The 21,003-nt window shown below is 38.0% G+C and overlaps 1 protein-coding gene across 1 annotated transcript in view; it reads left to right on the plus strand.

Moving 5' to 3' along the window:
- Sugct (succinyl-CoA:glutarate-CoA transferase) overlaps positions 1–21,003 on the plus strand; it is an 819,151-nt gene that overhangs the window by 374,477 nt on the left and 423,671 nt on the right. The gene's annotated exons all lie outside the window — the stretch shown is intronic.

Genomic DNA, 21,003 nt, shown 5'->3' on the forward strand with positions numbered 1-21,003 from the left:
TCCTTGAACAGAGGAATGAATACAGAAAATATGGTACATTTACACAATGGAATACTACTCCACTATTAAAAACAATGACTTCATGAAATTCAAAGGCAAATGGATGAAACTAGAAAATATCATTCTTAATGAGGTAACCCAGACACAAAAGAACACACTTGGTATATACTTACTAATAAGTGGATATTAACCCAAAACCTAATACCTACAATATAACCCACAAACCATATGGAGCTTAAGAAGGAAGAGCAAAGTGTACATGCTTTAATCCTACATAGTAGGGGGAACTAAATAATCATAGTAGGTAGAAGAAGAGAGGTAGGGAAAGAGGAGGGTGGGAAAGAGGAGGGGTAGGGAAAATGGTGGACAGGATCAGGTATTAGAAGGGATAGGGGAGAAGTACAGAGGGTCAGGATATGGAATAGAAACATACAGCAATGGGGGATGAGTAACTGGTGTAGCCACTAGAATGTCCCAGATGGCAGGGAAGGGAGAGGCTCCCAGGACCCCAGTGTGATGAGTTTAGCAGAAATACCCAAAAAAGGGGAGATAGAACCTGATAGGCCCAGCCCCCAGTTGAAGGATAGGGCCAGCCACCCATCTCAAAATTTTTAACCCAGAAATGTTCCTGTGCAAAGGAAAGACAAGGTCAAAACATGGAACAGAGACTGAAGGAAAGGACATCTAGAGACCTCCCCACCTAGGTATCTTTCCTATCTGTGGACACCAATCCCCCACACTATTGCTGATGCCAAGAAGTACTTGCTGACAGGAATCTGGCATAGCTGTTCCCTGAGAGGTTCTACCAGTAGCTGATCAATACAGATGGAGATACAGCCAGACATCTGGCTGATCCTGGGGATCCCAAATGGAAGAACTAGGGAAAGGACTGAAAGAACAAAATAACCATGCACAGCTCCCAGGGACTAAACCACCAACCAAAGAAAACACATGAAAGCACCCGTGGCTTTAAAATCACATCTCAAGCTGATTATAGAGGACTTTAAGAAGGACATAAATAACTCACTTAAAGAAATATAGGAGAATAAAGGAAAACAGGTAGAAGCCCACTAAAAGGAAACACAAAAATCCCTTAAAGAATTACAGGAAAACACAACCAAAAAGGTGAAGGAAATATACAAAAGCATCCAGGAACTAAAACTTGAAATAGAAACAATACAGAAATCAAAAAGGAAGACAACTCTGGAGATAGAAAACCTAGGAAAGAGATCAGGAGTCATAGATACAAGCATCACCAACAGAATACAAGAGATAGAAGAGAGAATCTCAGGTGCAGAAGATACCATAAAAAACATTGACATAACAGTCAAAGAAAATGCAAAATGCAAAAAAGATCCTAACCCAAAACATCCAGGAAATCCAGGACACAATGAGAAGACCACTCCTAAGAATAATAGGTATAGAAAATAAGGAAGATTCCCCACTGAAAGGGCCAGCAAATATATTCAACAAAATTATAGAAGAAAACTCCCCTAACCAAAGGAAAGAGATGCCCATAAACATACAAGAAGCCTACAGAACCCCAAGTAGATTATACCAGAAAAGAAATTCTTTCTGTCACATAATAGTCAAAACACCAAATACAGAAAACAAAGAAAGAATATAAAAAGCTCTAAGAGAAAAAGGTCAAGTAACATAGAGGCAGACCTATGAGAATTACACCAGATTTCTCAACAGTGACTATAAAAGCTAGAAGATCCTGGGCAGATGTCATACAGACCCTAAGAGAACACAAATTCCAGTCGAGGCTACTATACCCAGCAAAACTCTCAATTACCATAGATGGAGAAACCAAGATATTCCATGACTAAAACAAATTTACACAATATTTTCCCACAAATCCAGCATTACAAAGGATAATAGATGGAAAACTGCAACACGAGGAGGGAAACTACAGCCTAGAAAAAGCAAGAAAGTAATCTTCTTTCAACTAATCCAAAAGAAGAAAGTCATACAAACATAAAAATAACATCAAAAATAACAGGAAGTATCAATCACTATTTCTTAATATCTATTAACATCTGTGGACTCAATTTACCAATAAAAAGACATACACTAACAGACTGGATACATAAACAGGAGCCAGCATTTGCTACATACAGGAAATGTACCTCATGGCAAAGACAGACACTACCTTGGAGTAAAAGGCTGGAAAAAAAACTTTCCAAGCAAATGGTTCCAAGAAACAAGCTGCAGTAGCCATTTTAATACTGAATAAAATCGACTTTTCAACCAAAAGTTATCAAAAAAGATAAGGAAGACATTTCATACTCATCAACAGAAAAATCTACCAAGAAGAACTCTCAATTCTGAATATCTGTGCTCTAAAAGCAAGGTCACACACATTCATAAAAGAAACTTTACTGTGGCTCAAACACACATTGCACCACACACAATAATAGTGGGACAGTTCAACACCCTATTCTTATCAATGAAAAAATCATGGAAACCAAAACTAAATCGAGATACAGTGAAAATAACAGAGTTTTTAACCAAATGGATTTAACAGATATCTGTAGGATATTTCATCCTAAAATAAAAAGAATATACCTTCTTCTCAGTACTTCATGATTCCCTTTCCAAAATTGACCATATAATCAGTGGTCATATAAAATAGACCTGAGCAGATTCAAGAAGATTGAAATAATCCATGCATCCTACCAGATCACTATGGACTAAGGCTGTTCAATAGCAACAAAAACAACAGAAACCCCACATACACGTGGAAGCTGAACAGTGCTACATGGTCAAGGAAGAAATCAAGAAACAAATTATAGACATTTTAGAATTTAATGAAAATGAAGGCACAACATACCCAAACTTATGGGACACAATGAAAACAGTGCTAAGAGGAAAAAAAAGTCATAGCTCTGTGTGCCTCCAGAAAGAAAGCATACACTAGCAATTTAACAGCACACCTGAAAGCTTTAGAAGAAAAAAAGTAAATAAACAGAAGAGGAGTAGACAGCAGGAAATAAACTCAGGCCTGAAATTAACCAAATAGAAACAAAAAGATGTATACAATGAATTAACAAAACCATGGGCTTGTTCTTTGAGTAAATCAACAAGATAAACAAACCCTTTGTCAGGCTAATCAGAGGGCACAGAGACAGTATCCAAATTAACAAAATTAGAAATGAAAAGGGAGATATAACAACAGAAACAGAGGAAATTAAAAAAAAAATCAGATCCTACTACAAAGTCTATACTTAACAAAACTGGAAAATCTGGATGAAATGGACAATTTTCTAGACAGATACCAGTTACCAAAGTCAAATCAGGATCAGATAAACAGTCCCATAACCCCTAAAGAAACAGAAGCAGTCATTAAAATTCTCTCAACCAAAACTAGCCTAGGACCAGATGAGTTTAGTGCAGAGTTCTATCAGATGTTCAAAGAAGACCTAATGCCAATACTCTTCAAACTATTCCACAAAATAGAAACAGAAGGAGCTCTACCCAATTTGTTCTATGAATCCACAATTATGCTGATACCAAAACCACACAAAGACCAAAACAAGAAAGAGAACTTTAGATCAATTTCCCTTAGAATATTGATGCAAAATACTCAATAAAAATTTCACAAACTGAATCCAAGAACACATCAAATGATCATTAACTATGATCAAGTAGGCTTCATACCAGGGATGCAGGGATGGTTCAATATATGGAAATCCATCAACATAATACACTACATGAATAAACTCAAAGGAAATAAAACCCACATGATCATTTTATTAGATGCTGAAAAATCATTTGACAAAATTCAACATACCTTCATGTTAAAAGATCCGGAATTCAAGGCCCATTCCTTAGCATAGTATAAGCAATATACAGCAAACCAGTAGCTAACATCAAAGTAAATTGAGAGAAACTTGAAGCAACCCCACCAAAATCAGGGACTAGACAAGGTTGCTTTCTCTCTCCCTATCTATTCAATATAAATCTTGAAGATCTAGCTAGAGCAATTAGACAACAAAAAGAGATCAAGGGGATACAAATTAGAAAGGAAGAAGCCAAAACATCACTATTTGCAGATGATATGGTAGTATACTTAAATAACTCAAAAAATGCTACCAGAGAACTCCTACAGCTGATAAACAACTTCAGCAAAGTGGCTGGATTCAAAATTAACTCAAACAAATCAGTAGCCTTCCTATACTCAAAGGATGAATAGGCTGAGAAGGAAATTAGGGAAATAACACCCTTCACAATAGTCACAAACAATATAAAATATCTTGGCATGTCTCAATCAAACAAGTTTAAGATCCGAATGACAAGAACGTCAAGTCTCTGAAGAAAGAAATAGAAGAAGACTTAAGATGGGAAAGATCTCCCTTGCTCGTGGATTGGCAGGATTAATATAGTATAAATGGCCATCTTGCAGAAAGAAATCTATAGATTCAAAGCAATCTCCATCAAATTCCAACCCAATTCTTCATCAGCTAGAAAGAACAGTTCTCAAATTCATTTGGAATATCAAAAATTCAGGATAGCAAAAACTATTCTCAACAAAAAAGAACATTTGGAGGAATCACTATCCGCAACATCAAGCTGTATTACAAAGCAATAGTGATGACAGACTGCATTGTATTGGTACAGTGACAGACAGGCAGATCAATGGAATAGAACTGAAGACGCAGAAATGAACCAATACAACTATGATCACTTGATCGTTGACAAAGAAAATACCATCCAGTGGAAAAAAGCATTTTCAACAGATGGTGCTAGTTCAACTGGTGATCAATACATACAAGATTGCAAATTTATCCATTCTTCTCTTCCTGTACCAAGCTCAAGTCCAAAACTCTAAAGACCTCCACATAAAACCAGATATACTGAGTCCTGAGGCCTCTGGCTGTAACCCTCAGACCTCTCCGCTTCCGGATCCAGATCAGCCTGGGCAGCAACACCACATCTCCAGGTCCTGCAAGAGGCAAGAGGGGCTTCCGGGTGTCCAGCAGGGAGAAGTCAGTGTGCTCCAGTGAATCCAGCAGGCCCCAGCGGGAGCCTTCAGGTGTCTGCTTCTGGATCTGAACAGCCTGGGCAACAGCACCCTGTCTCCAGGCAGTGCAGGAGGTAAGCTGTGCACCAGAGGCCACCTGGGAAGGGGCAGCTTGCACTGGTGAGTCCAGCATTGACAAGACCAACTAACAACAGTGAGAACTAGATGGCAAAAGGCAAGCGCAGGAACGTCACTAACAGAAATCAAGGCAATATGGCAACATCTGAACCCAATTCTCCTTTAACAGCATGTCCTAGATACTCCATCACACCAGTAAAACAAGATTTGGATTTAAAAATCACTGGTCATGATGCTGGTACAGGAACACATGAAGGACATACTTAAAGAAATTCAGGAGAAAATGGATCAAAAGTTAGAAGCCCTTGCACGGGAAACACAAAAATCATTGAAAGAAATCCAGGAGAATACAAAAGACAATAATGAGGAAACGCAAAAAACACTTAAAGAAATACAGGAGAACTTTGATCAACAGGCTGAGGTCATGAAAGAGGAAACACAAAAATCTTTTAAAGAATTACAGGAAAGCACAAACAAGCAAGTGAAGGAGCTAAGCAAAACCACCCAGGATCTAAAATCAGAAGTAGGAACAACTAAGAAAACTCAAAGGGAGACAACTTTGGAGATAGAAAGCCTTGGGAAGAAATCAGGGGACAGAGATGCAAATATCAACAACAGAATACAAGAGATAGAAGAAAGAATCTCAGATGCTGAAGATACCATAGAAACCATGGACTCAACAGTTAAAGAAAATGCAAAATGCAAAAAGCTTGTAACCCAAAATATCCAGGAAATCCAGGACACAATGAGAAGACCAAACCTAAGGATTATAGGCATAGATGAGAGTGAAGATTTACAACTTAAAGGGCCAGCAAATATCTTCAATAAAATTATGGAAGAAAACTTCCCTAACCTAAAGAGAGAGATGCCCATGAATATACAAGAAGCCTACAGAACTCCAAACAGACTGGACCAGAACAGAAATACTTCCTGTCACATAATAATCAAAACACTAAATGTACTAAACAAAGAAAGAATATTAAAGGCAGTAAGAGAAAAAGGCCAAGTAACATATAGAGGAAGACCTATCAGAATTACAGCAGACTTTTCACCTGAGACTATGAAGGCTAGAAGATCCTGGGCAGATCTCATGCAGACTCTACGAGAACACAAATGCCAGCCAAAACTACTATATCCAGCAAAACTCGCAATAACCGTAGATGGAGAAACTAAGATATTCCATGACAAAACCAAGTTTACCCAATATCTATCCACAAACCCAGGCCTACAAAGGATAATAGGAGTAAAACACCAATACAAGGAGGGAAACTTCACCCTGGTAAAAGCAAGATAGTAACCTTTCATCAAACCCAAAAGTAGTTAACCAATCAAATTTAAAAAATACCATCAAAAATGACAGGAAGTAACAATCACTATTCCTTAATATCTCTTAACATCAATGGACTTAATGCCCCAATAAAAAGACATAGACTAACTGACTGGATGCGTAAACAGGACCCTACATTTGGCTGCTTACAGCAAACACACCTAAGGGTCAAAGACAAACACTACCTTAGAGTAAAAGGCTGGAAAACAATTTTACAAGCAAATGGTCTCAGGAAACAAGCTGGAGTAGCCATTTTAATATCAGATAAAATTGACTTTCAACCCAAAGTCATCTAAAGAGACTCGGAGGGACACTTCTGCTGGTCAAGGGAAAAATACAACAAGAAGAACTCTCAATCCTGAACATCTAAGCTCCAAATGCAAGGGCACCCTCTTTCGTAAAAGAAACTTTATTAAAGCTCAAAGCACACATTGCACCTAACACAATAATTGTGGGTGACTTCAACACTGCACTTTCCTCAATGGGCCGATCAGGAAAACAGAAACTAAACAGGGACACAATGAAACTATTTGAAGCTTTGGACCAATTAGATTTTATATTTTATATTATATATATATATATATATATATATATATATATATAAAACATTCTATCCTAAAGAAAAAGAATATACCTTTTTCTCAGCGCCTCATGGTACCTTCTCCAAAATCGACCATATAATTGGTCACAAGACAGACCTCAACAAATATAAGAAGATCGAACTAATCCCATGCCTCCTATCAGATCACTATGGAGTAAAAGTGGTCTTCAATAGCAACAAAAACAACAGAAAACCCACATACATGTGGAAACTGAACAATATTCTACTCAATGATACCTTGGTCAAGGAAGAAATAAAGAAAGAAATTAAAGACTTTTTAGAACACAACGAAAATGAAGACACAACATACCCAAATCTATGGGACACAATGAAAGCAATGCTAAGAGGAAAACTCATAGCCCTGAGTGCCTCCAAAAAGAAAATGGAGAGAGCATACATTACCCGGTTAATGACACACCTAAAAGCCCTGGAACAAAAAGAAGCTATTTTACCCAGGAGGAGTAGAAGGCAGGAAATCATCAAACTCAGGGCCGAAATCAATCAAGTAGAAACAAAGAGAACCATACAAAGAATCATCAAAACCAGGAGCTGGTTCTTTGAGAAAATCAACAAGATAGATAAACCCTTAGCCAGACTGACCAAAGGGCACAGAGAAAGTATCCAAATTAACAAACCTAGAACGGAAAAGGGAGATATAACAACGGAAACTGAGGAAATCCAAAAAATCATCAGATCCTACTACAAGAGCCTGTACTCAACACAACTGGAGAATCTGAAGGAAATGGACAATTTCCTTGACAGATACCAAATACCAAAATTAAATCAGGACCAAATAGATCATCTAAACAGTCCCATAAAGCCTAAAGTAATAGGAGTCATAGAAAGTCTTCCAACCAAAAAAAGCACAGGACCAGATGGTTTCAGTGCAGAATTCTATCAGACCTTCAAAGAAGAGTTAACACCAATACTCTTCAAACTATTCCACAAAATAGAAACAGAAGGAACACTACCCAATTCCTTCTTCAAAGCCACAATTACGCTGATACAAAACCACACAAAGATCCAACAAAGAAAGAGAACTTCAGACCAATTTCCCTTATGAACATCGATGCAAAAATACTCAATAAAATTCTTGCCAACCGAATCCAAGAACACGTAAAAACGATCATCTACCATGATCAAGTAGGCTTTATCCCGGGAATGCAGGGTTGGTTCAATATATGGAAATCCATCAATGCAATCCACTACATAAACAAACTCAAAGAAAAAAAAACCACATGGTCATTTCATTGGATGCTGAAAAAGCATTTCACAAAATTCAGCATCCTTTCAGGCTTAAAGTCTTGGAAAGAACAAGAATTCAAGGCCCATACCTAAACATAGTAAAAGCAATATACAGCAAACCGGTAGCCAGCATCAAACTAAATGGAGAGAAAATTGAAGCAATCCCACTAAAATCAGGGACTAGACAGGGCTGCCCCCTTTCTCCTTATCTTTTCAATATTGTACTTGAGGTACTATCTCAGGCAATTCGACAACATAAATAGGTCAAAGGGATACAAATTGGAAAGGAAGAAGTCAAACTATCATTATTTGCAGATTTCACCTTATACCAGTCAGAATGGCTAAGATTAAAAATTCAGGAGACAGCAGGTGTTGGTGAGGATGTGGAGAAAGAGGAACACTCCTCCACTGCTGGTGGGGTTGCAAATTGGTACAGCCACTCTGGAAATCAGTCTGGCAGTTCCTCAGAAAACTGGGCATGTCACTTCCGAAAGATCCTGCTATACCACTCCTGGGCATATACCCAGAGGATTCCTCACCATGTAATAAGGATACATGCTCTTCTCCTATGTTCATAGCAGCCCTATTTATAATTGCCAGATGCTGGAAAGAACCCAGGTATCCCTCAACAGGAGAGTGGATGCAAAAAATGTGGTATATCTACACAATGGAGTACTATTCAGCCGTTAGAAACAATGGATTCATGAAATTCTTAGGCAAATGGATGGAGCTAGAGAACATCATACTAAGTGAGGTAACCCTGACTCAAAAGGTGAATCATGGTATGCACTCACTAATAATCTAGATATTAACCTAGAATCTGGAATACCCAAAACATAATCCACACATCAAATGAGGTACAAGAAGAAAGGAAGAGTGGCCCCTTGTTCTGGAAAGACTCAGTGAAGCAGTATTTGACAAAACCAGAACGGGGAAGTGGGAAGGGATGGGTGGGAGGACAGGGGGAGAGAAGGGGGCTTGCGGGACTTTCGGGGAGTGGGGGGCTAGAAAAGGGGAAATCATTTGAAATGTAGATAAAAATATATCGAATTAAAAAAATGTTAGTCACTGAAAAAAAAAAAACCAGATATACTGAATCTAATAAAGAAAGTGGGGAAAAACCTCGATCCCCTGGGCACAGGGCAATATTTCCTGAACAGAACACCCATGGCTTATGCTCTAAGATCAAGAATTGTCAAATGGCACCTCATAAAATTTCATAGGTTCTCTAAGGCAACGGACACTGTCAATAGGACAAAAGTCAACCAACAGATAGGGAAAGATCTTTTCCAACCGTACATCTGATAGATGGCCAATATCCAATATATACAAAGAATGCAAGCAGTTAGACTCCAGAGAACCAAATAACCCTATTAAAAATGGGAAACAGAGCTGAACAGAGAATTCTCAACTGAGGAAGTCTGAATGGATGAGAAACACCTAAAGAAATGTTAAACATTCTTAGTCATCGGGGAAATGCAAATCAAAACAATCCTGAGATTCCACATCACACCAGTCATTATGACTGTGATCAAAACCTCAGGTGTCAGCAGATGCTGATGAGGATACGGAGTAAGAGGAACATTCCTCCATTCCTGGTGGAATTGTAAGTTGGTACAACCACTGTGGAAATCAGTCTGGTCGTTCCTCAGAAAATTGGACATGATACTACTGGAGGACCCTGTTATACCACTCCTGGAATTATACTCAGAAGATGATCCAACATCTAATAATGACATGTGCTCCACTATGTTTGGAGAAGCCATATTTATAATAGCCAGAAGCTGGAAAGGACCTATATGTCCTTCAAAAGAGGAATGGACACAGAAAATGTGGTACATTTACACAATGGAATACTACTCAGCTATTAAAAACAGTGACTTCATGAAATCAGCAGGCAAATAAATAGTTCTAAAAAATATCATCCTGAGTGAGGTGTCTCAGTCACAAAAGACTACACATGTACTCACTGATAACATGAATATTAGGCAAAGAGCATGTAATACACACTGTACTACTCACGGACCACATGAAGCTCAAGAAGGAAGACCGAAGAATGAATGCTTCAGTCCTACTTAGAAGGGGGAACAAAATAATCAAGGGAATTAGAGGGTGGGAGTGACTTGGCAGGAAGAAAAGAGGGGGCATGAAAAAAGAGGGGAAGAATAAGTCAGGTATGTGAGGAGATAAACTCATCACTGGGATAAAGCCAACTTGATCATGGTGGATGATCTCCTGTATTTGGTTTTCAGGTCTTTTATTGAATATTTTTTATATCTATGTTCATAAAGGATATTGGCCTTTTTTCTTTTTCTGTTGTCTTTATTTTGTTTCATATAAAAGTAGCATTGGCTTCAAAGAAGCAGTTTTGATCTCTCCTCCTCCTCCCTCTCTCTCCCTCTCCCTCACTCTCTCCCTCCTTCCCCCTCTCTCTTTCTCTCTCCAACCCTCCCTTTCCCCTTTATTGGCTACAGTTCTTTCAATGTCTGGTAGAATTCTAGCATCAGTCCCTCTGGTCATGGTCTGTGTTTGGGAGATTTTTTTTTATTACGGTTTCATCCCATTTTTATTGGTATGTTTAGGTTGGTGATCTCCCTCTGGTTCCTTTGATGGTTTGGGTGAATCTAGAAACTTGGCTGTATATTTAAATATTACAACATAATGGAATGCAGGCTTTTAAATGTATTTCACTATAACATGTTGTTTGTTGTAATGTTTCTCTCCTCCTTTGAATCTGTTAAACTGGGTCAGCTCTTTTTTTTTTTTTTTCTCCAATACATGGGCTCAGGGTCTGTGGATCTTGTTTTTTTTTTTTCCTTCCAACATCAGACTTATTATATTCTTTAATTCTCAATATTATCTTCTTTGTTTCCATTTCATTATGTTTTTGCTCTGGTTTTTATTATTTCTTGCCATCTACTATATTTGGGTTTGTTCATACTTGTTTTTCCAAATTCTTGAGTTACATCATTAAGTCATTTATTTGTGCTGTTTCTGATTTTTTAATGTAGGCACTTAAAGCTATAAATTTCCTTCATAGGAATGCTTTTCATGTGTCTGGATGGTCTGCTGTGTGGTGTTTTCATTTTTATTTAGTTCCAGACTTTTTTTTTTTTAAATTTGTCTTGATTTTTCCTCTCACCCATTTGTTATTCAGCGATAAGTCATTTAATCTTCATGAGTTTGTATACTCAGTAGAACTTTGTTTACTCTTGATTTTAAATTTTATTGCTTTTGTTAAGTTTGTGTGTGTGTGTGTGTGTGTGTGTTCTAGGATCTGGTCTCTTTTAGAGAAGCTTCCATGGGCTTCTGAGTAGAATGTACATTTTTTTTTGAGTTTTGAGTGGACTACTCTGTAGATATGTATCAGGTCCATTTGATCTATGATATAATTTAATTTTGATGATTATGTATTTATTTCTTGTCCAGATGACCTGCCTTTGGAGAAAGTGCAATCACTTGTTCTTTATATATTTAGTGTTAATCTGTGCCTTTAAATATAGAAATTTGCTTTATATGAAATAGAGTACCACAAAGTTTGGTGCATATGTGCTTAAGATTGTAATGTCTTTTGGAGTAATCATTCTCTTAATTAGAATGAAATAGTTTTATTTCAATCTCGTTTGATTAGTTTTGGTTTGAAGTCTTTTTTTTTCTTTAAAATTTTGGGATAGCATGTTTGCTTTAAGTTCTCACTTGTTTGAAGTCCTCCTTTTTTCCATTTTTTCACTCTAAGTTTGTGCATAATTAAAGCTGAGTTTCTTATAGACAACAAGAATGTAGGGTTTGTTTCTTCATCCATTAAGTTAACCTCTGTCTTTTGTTTGACTGCTGAGTACATCAATATTTAAAATTATTATTGAAAGTATATGTTGGTAAGAGTCATTTTTTCTATTTGCTGTTTGTGTTCCTAGTTGTATTTTGTTTATTAGCAATTATATTATCACTTGTCTTCTTTCTACACTCTTATGCCTATGGATATTCCTCTCTTGAGTCTTATATGTTTTTCTGCAGGTCTTGTTTAGTTGTATATTTGTTTTAGTCTGTTTGCACCATGAACAGTTTTTCCTTCTCTGTCATCTGTGGAGGATGGTTTTGCTGGGTAAACTAAACTAAGTTGGCATCTGTGTTCTTTTAGAACTATAAGAACATTGTTTAAAGCTTTTAGACTCCCAGTGATAAGGCAGCTGTTATTCTGATGGGGTTTTCTTTGTATGTTGTTTTGAGTGTGTGTGTGTGTGTGTGTGTGTGTGTGTGTGCGTGTGTGTGTGTTGTTGCAGCTTTCAATACCCTTTCTTTTTCTGTATATTTATTGTTTAAACTGTAATATGACATGGGGGACATTCTTTTCTGGTTTGGTGTTCCTGTACTTATTATATCTGTGTGGGTACCTTTTCTTAGAATCTGAAAGTTTTCTATGAGCTTGCTGATAATGTGATTTAAGCCAGACCTGGAAGCCTTCTCCTTCATCTGTGCCTATAATTTGAAGATTGGTCTTTTTATGATATCCCATAGTTCCTAAATTTTCCTTTCCTCTGTTTATTTTTAATTTTTATAATCATTGATTTTTGTGCGGTGAACCTTTATTTTATCTTTGAGTCTTGCTATTTTATCTTCTGCTTGAGTTATTCTCCTGGTAAGCCTCCCGGACAGCTGAGTTTTAAAATTGCAGTAGTGAGGTTTCTATCTTCCTTTCAACTTGAGTTTTGTTCAATATTATCTGTACTGACTTTGAGTTTTACAATCCTACATTGTCTTTGTCATCTTACTCAGTCTTATGATTTTGTTTTCTTAGGCATCACTCTCTTTAAGCATTTATTCTCTTTAAGTTCATCATTTAAGTATATTGAGCTATATGTGTCTTCTTTAAAGTCCTTGAGTTCTTTGATGAAATTCTGTTTTTTCCTCCTAATTGTTTGTGTTCTGGGATTGATCTAGGTTATTCTCATTGGAGAACATTTATATCAAGTGGTAGACTTTGTGAGAAGTATACTGTCTTGACCTTCCATATTGTATGTTTTCTTTTTTTTTTTTAATGTGACCTGGGCATGAGGACTTCTTTTGTTGGTGTTGTGTCTCCTACAAGTTTCGAGGGCTGCCTTGGCATAGAAAAGCATATACAGTCACTATAAGCAAGGCTTGAGCTTTGGGTATGCTGAGGGCAGATGTGGTTCCAGGGAATTATAAGGATTGAACCTCACATAGATGTGTAACGAGAGATAGATGTCTGGACACTCAGAGAGTGCATGTGAGCTAGAGTTCAGTAAACTTACTAGATTATACTTCAGCATGTGGTGTACCCTCAAGGGTAAGCCTGGATATTTGAGGTGGTTGGAGTAGGTGACAGTCAGGAGGGCTGATCAAGCAGGACTGGTTTGCAGGTTATAGGATAAGAGCCAAGCCTAGAACCTGAAGTAAAGTGCAGCAAGACCGATCAGACAGAATTGTACAGACAAGATGCAACTGTTGCTATGAGTGGATATGGAGGCATGGCGAAGGTAAACAATGGTTCAGGGATTTTACTTGATTGGAGCTAGGTGTAGGATTGGGATTCAGTCATGAACTGGAAGTTGGATGTGGTGTGGACAACTGGTCAGAAGAGGAATGAGAACACAGAACTATAGTTGCTACAAGGTCCTTGTGGGAAGCAGATCTGGGGCACTGTGAGTTTGAAAGGTTGGGAGAAATATGAGAGTGTTATCTCTCATAGATAATGGTGTTACATCCTTACAGGGGAACTGTAATGGAGGAAGAAGGGAGAACATAGGTTAGTCTACCTGGGTCTGGGCTACTCAGTTGCTACAGGGCCTTTGGTAGGCAGGGGTAGCAAGCAGGTTTCTGCCAAAGGAAAGGATACAGGTTGAGAGGAGGGGGTGCTGAAGCAGGCAGTAGTAAGACCGGGGAGACTAGAATGGAAAAGAGGGGGGAAGAACGACTTAACTGTGTAACTTTTTTTGACATTGATTAACTCTTAATAGCATCATGTTCATTTTTCCAATACATTGTCAGATAGCTTAGTACATGTTGATAAAATATTTTCTGCCCTATGTTTAAAAACTAAAAGAGTGACACAGGGCTGGTGAGATGGTGCAGCACATAAAGCACCTGTGCTGCTAGCTTGACCGTATAAGTTCTGTTTTTGTAGCATAAGCATAATGATCTATAAGTGTCAACCTTGCAACTCACTTCAAAAGAGAGAATGAACTTCTTCACTCCTCCATATACAGCTACTACTACTACTACCTTAAAAAATAAGAGGTCCATAATTTTATATTTGTGTCACAGTTTCTACCCCTTTTAAAAAAATATTTAAGGCATTTTACATAGTATGCTTTGATCATATTTCCCCCTCATTCATATTCTTCTAGATATATGCCTAACCCTATTCACCAAAGTTCATGTCTATTCTCTCCTTCTCGAACAACAGTAACAACAACAACAACAACAACAACAACAACAACAACTCCAAAACTAAAACCAAAATTGAAACAAACCAAAAATGGGCTGTGATGTGAATTAAGATTTTTTTTAATAACACAAAATGGCAGCAATTTTATTCCAAGGAAACAAATTCCAAAAAGTAATTGAAGTTAGAATATATTTCTTGAAATACATCATATAAAATATATGAATGTCATCATTAATTATTCAGAAGAACAGATAACTTGAAGCAAAATTGTTTTAACTCTCACCCATTAGTAATAAAAAAATCTCATTACTGTGAAACTCAATTATCAATATGGGCACATATCATTTTTCCAATCAGTTGAAGAAAAGAATGACAGAAATGAGAAATCAAAATACTCATTTTAGGGTTGACCAAGTATACATGCCAATGAAGAAAATGGATTTTCTCTCTCCTAACAAGAATCAATTGCAGATAGTTTCTTGGCTAGAGGTGGGGATTTTGCGCTCACCCTTCCTCCTTTATGCTGGAATGTTTGTCTGGCTTTAATGTGTGTGGGTCTTATAGAGGTTTCTAACTCCTAGTAACATATTGCTGTCACTCATCCCTCATCAGAGAAGCTTCTTCTTGTTGAAGATGGCAGTTGGCACCGAGACCCCCCATGGGACAGTGTGCAGAGAATGAGAGATTTTGTGTCCTTACCAAACCTTTTCATTTTAGGCTCATTGATCTATGCAGGAAGAAGGCAGAAAGTGTCTAAGAGGCACAGATAGTGCACAACTATTTCAAGGAAAGAGTTTCTCATGTATAGCAGGGCTGATGCACGTATGGGTTCACAGAGACTTTACCCTTTATTAGGAAGGCACTGGAAAAATGGATTCTTTTTGAGTTCCTTTAAGATCCTGTTAGGCAATAAGGGAAGACAACATTTCTGTGGGTAGAGGTGCATGCATCATCTAGCTATAGCTTCAACATGGGCTCCATGTCCTCTGATCACATATAAAGTTCTGGGTAGAGAGTGCAAGTTTCATCCAACTGTGACTACATGGTCAGCATGAACGTTCTCATTGCCATTAAGAGCTAAGGCTTTGTCCTTGCACTCCACTCTTGAGATGAAAGAGAAACCGTTAACCTCTTTAGCCTCTTCATGAACATTGTTTGTTGGTACCTCTTTAAATAGTTTCTAAATGTCCTCATTGTTGGCCTGGTAAAAGCCTGATTTATTGTTTCCTGCTCAGCTTGACTCTCTGCCTCCTCCTTCCTTATGGTGGGGCTCCAAGCATAATGAGGACCAAGTGCAATTCCTGAATCCAGGCATCACTAATTCCCTAGAGACCTCAGTACAACGATGCTTTATAGGAAAAGGCACACATAAATGATAAAAACAACAAAAATAAAGTTAAATATAGTTTTTAGAAGTCCAAGAGACTTAAAGTTTTATTGCCATAATATCCTGACAAATAAGTAGTATTAGATTGGGCTACTCTAGAGCCCACTAACATTCAAACAGATATCTGCAATTATGGGAGTATTTGTTATGCATATTTTTATTATAAATGGAATTACTTCCAAACAAATGTTGGTTACTTGTCATGTCCTACTGTAAGTAATTTATAGCTATTTTACTTTTCCTAAAACACGGACAACTTGGAATGCAGAGAGGGTAACTCTGGAACTTAGACCTGGATGATGTTAGGATTAGAATCAGTCTTGTATCAGTAAATGTTAGTGATCAGTGATTACTGTTATCTTCCAGATCTGGCAGCACTGTGCTGCGAGATTAATCCTGCCCCAGAATGCCAACTTGAATTGGAATCCTTGTAAAGTTTCCATTTTTAATCTTCAGAATGCAAGCAAATGAATCAGTTCAGGATTGTTGCTGCAGACACATGACATTCCACTGCTCCAGGTCCATAATCAGGCGTCTAGAAAGAAGGCAGGAATGGCAAGGTCCAGGCAATTCCTTCAGTACAAAGTGCCTCCATTTTCCTTTGAAATCTTCAGGACATGCAGTAGTTTCATTGTTGATACCTTAAGGGTGGAGCTATATGTTAGAGTTTGGATTTTCATTAAATTTCACTCTATATGTTGAGGTCAGAAAACCAAAAATAACATACAAAAACCCTAAGCAAAAAACATTTAAAACCCACAAGCTGAGAACTTTGAGACTTGTGATCCATACTGTGGTCCAGCTGAGCTCTCTGTACCATAGTTTCCTCAACTACGAGAACTGTGATACTTATTCATGATGTGATGAGGACTAGAAATAATAGAGGCAGAGTATTTTGTCTGGTGCCAGGTACACAAACACGATTGCAGTTCTGAGATGTTGGTCTCATCAAGCCTCTGAGATCAGCAGCATGCCCCTCACTGAGCTGTGCTGCTAGGAGCCAAGCAGGGGACAAGTGGTGGCTAATGCATGGCCTTTGTATCTAGAGTGGAATATTTACTACTACTTATTTTTGTTGTACAATATTTAAGTGTTCAAATGCTTACTTTTTCTTTCTTAGTTTCTTTACTTTCTTTCATTTTCTTCTGTTCTATCTTTACATCCTTGCTCAGCATGCAAAAAATCCTGGGTTTGTTTGCCAACTATATATGTATATATATATTTTTAACCCACAAGAGTTTATTTCTCTTCTGTTATATATTAATTGTTAAACATTCTTATAAATGGGATACATGTTTTTTGTATTTCATCTCTATATTCATTTAAATTGTCACTTAAAGTTACAGAGTATCTCAAAACAGTTATCCTTTTCCCCCATTAATAATTTATTCATTTTACATCCCGATTAAAGCTCCTCCTCCCCTCACATAGTACCTTTCCCCTCTCCCTCTTCTTCTCCCTCCCCATGTGTCTTCTGATAAGGGGGAGACAACCCCAAACCAACTCACCCTGGTACATCAAGTCACTGAAGGACTAGGTGTATCCTCTCCCACTGAGGCCAGACAAGGCAGTCCCATTAGAGGACCAGGACCCACACGCAGGCAACAGAGTTAGGCACAGCCTATGATCCTGTTGTTAGGGGACCCACATGAAACCAAGCTGCTGCACATCTGGTACATGTGTGGAGGAAGCATAGGTCCAGTTTATGTATGTTCTTTAGTTAGTGGTTTAGTCTCTGGGAATTTGCAAGTATCCAGAATAATTTTGAATATGGTAGCCAATCAGGAGTGTGTGGCTTTTCTGTGAGAGCAGATTGTAGGGCTTGTGAAGAAGATAGTCAAAGAAATTTGATTTAATTTTAATGATGTATTGGAAATAGATTGAACTTAGTATGTTTTTTTCTTCTTTTAAAATAAAATTTATTAATGTATATTCATTATATATAGGGATAGGTTCTATTAAGAAATTTTACTTCTGTACTTTGATCATATTTACCTCTATACCCTCTTCTTTCTTCTGGTTCCTACTACACATATTCCTTTTCTTATAGATCCCTCTCTCTCTTTTAATTTTTTATTAGATATTTGCTTTATTTATGTTTCAAATGTTATCCCCTTTTCTTGTTTCCCCTCCAAAAACTCCCTATCCCATTCCCCCCCTCTTACTCACCAGAGTCTCCCCACCACACTTTCCTGACCTGGCGTCCCCTACACTGGAGCATTGAGACCTCATAGGACCAATGGCATTTTCTCTCATTGATGTCTCAGTGATGTCTCTCTTTACTTTGTGTGTGAATGCATGTGCATGTATGAGAAAGAAAGGTAATATTTGCCCTTTTCAATTTAGCTTTTATTGCTTAGTATGATGGTTTTCAGTAGCATCCATTTGCATGCAAATACTATGATTTTGTTTTTATAATAGAATAAAAAATATATATGAATTTTATGAAAAATATAAATAAATATGAGTTTTATATGAGATATTTATCATATTTTCTTTGTCCATTCATGTGTTGATAGTTTGATTAAAAGAGTAGTGGAGACAATATATGTGTGTGTGTTTATGTGTGTGTGTGTGTATGTGTGTGCATGTGTCCACATGTGATTTTGTGTACATGAGTGCAGGCATCTGTGAAGACTGGAACAGGCTGTGGGATCTCCTGGAATTATAGGAGGCTAGGAATTGTTCAACATGGGTCCTTTGCAAGAGTGATACACCTTCTTAACCCAAGAGCTATCTCTCCAGCCCCGAGGCAATAGGCTTTAAACCAAATGTTGCCACTGTCTAATGTGAAGCCACAAAGACCTGTGAAATAAGGTAATGTACAAATAAAAGTTATTGTGGAAGAGGTGCTTCTGCAGAACAATTATACATGCTGTAATAAAAGAGCTAAAGGAAGAAGTACAGCTTTAAATGCATGCAGTTTGGCAAGGGGATAGCAAGTGGAAACTCTTAAGATGGCAGTGCTTCTGTGTTGAGCAATCCTGCAAGCACTAGAAATGAAATGGAGTATGAGAAAGGTTAGCTCAAAATGAGAGTCTGATGTTTCCTGCAGAGATATCAAACTCATGAAAATGAACATGTTGGCTAGCTTAGTGTGTCCATGTTAAAACACCTGAAAGATTTTTGTGCCTTAATTAATGATTTCAGACCTTTTGGTGCATGATGGTTGTGTCACATTTGTGCCAGCAGCAAGGCAATATACTATGGTGAGGACGTGACAGAGAAAGGTTCTCAGTTCATGAAGGCTAGGAACCAGAGAGAGGCAGAACTAAGATATTGTTCTCCCTCCCGGTAGATACAGCCTTTTAATGCTTCACTGCCCTCAATAAATGGCACAGGCTACAACCAAAGTTTCAACACATAGGCCTTTGGAGACTATTGCTCTAAGTAATACATCTGAGTAAGTGACAGCAAAGAACACTTGGATTAGCAAAATAATACAAGAAAAAGAACTAACCAAAGATTAGTAAAGACAGAACAATGAGTATCATGGGCCTTGTAGATAAAGAAGTTAACATCATGAAGCACTTTGTGAGGACTCTGAAAAGAGCACTTGGTTTGATTCAGGATGGCTATAGACAGTTGGAGACTGTAAGAAAGGTTATTAGTAACTACATCAGGTTTCATGGCTACTCCCAGGTAGTGATATCCTGGAAAAGATAACCTGTCTATAACATAAATGGTGCTGTCTACTTCAGAATACTACTTCCTGGATTTAACACAGTTCAAGAATTAAATATTTGAGACAAATTAATTCTCAAATAAATCTGCAGTGCTTATGAGGTTCCACATAACTTCCTAGCAGAGATGATCTTGTTGGTTGGACTTTCCACTCCCTTGGTTTTTATTTTTCTGACCAAGGCTCAACTTTATTGCAAAGCAGCAGGCTTATAAAGGCAAAAACCATAAGCCCAACTCCTAGACATGACTGATGATGTAAGCCACCTCATGCCAGCAGCCAATGGCATAGGTTTGCATTTCTCAACATAGGTCTCTCTTCTCAGGCCAAAAACAGAACTCCCAACTCTGGCGTTCTCCCAGATGTTCTCCCAACAATGGCGAGGAAATTCCATCAAGTGCTGTGATAGCAAAAATAGCTGATGCTGCAATTCCTGTTATGCCCATCAGGGCTGAACCTCCACAGTTGCCACTTCTTTGTTTAAAAAACAGGTTTTACAGCAAGCCAAATGGGAGCACAAGTTCTATAGGTTCTCCTTATCCTACCTGCTGAACCCTTCCACCTATTATTGAGTCTCATGCTTCAGCTGAGCAAGCCACACATTCAGCTGCACTTGGTCTGTATTCAGACATTGATGTCTGAGGATCAGCATGACATAATGACCTTCTGATGAAACACCCATTGTCTCTGCTGTATGTTCCACAGGCACCTGAACAAGAGAAGGAAGCCTAACCTGTACCCTACCCCTTTTGCCCCCAATTAGGACATAAGTAAATCCAAGCAGGATCAGAGAGCTTCTTGACGTTATTCCAAATTTTACCTACAAAGGAGGAATCCAGGTCCAGAGCATTGATATGTGTGGAGGAAAGATTAGCGATGCCTGGGTTAACCCCAGGGATAATTTCAGAAACTCATTATTCCATTGTCCTTTAACAAAAGTAGCCAATCTCTGCATTTCTAAAGAACTATTTTTAACTGAAAATGGGGTAAGGCCGAAAGAGTGATAGCATGGGTCCAATTAAATTTTGTCATCACCCCAAGGTTCTCAACCTCTTCTGCCAAAAGGTCAATAGCAAAATTGGGGGAAGAGGTAGAAGGGCCCACAAATCTTCAGTCATCATTGGAGGGTGCATTGGATCTCTCGAAAGAACTTACAATTCAGTTCACTTTCCCCAAATATCTTCTTTCCAGGGATGCTTTGTCAGAGAATACATTAGGCTAGAGCTAGGAGGAAGCACTCTGCTAGCT

Source organism: Apodemus sylvaticus, chromosome 14 (genome assembly GCF_947179515.1).
Source record: "Apodemus sylvaticus chromosome 14, mApoSyl1.1, whole genome shotgun sequence".
In the NCBI taxonomy this organism is placed as follows: domain Eukaryota; kingdom Metazoa; phylum Chordata; class Mammalia; order Rodentia; family Muridae; genus Apodemus; species Apodemus sylvaticus.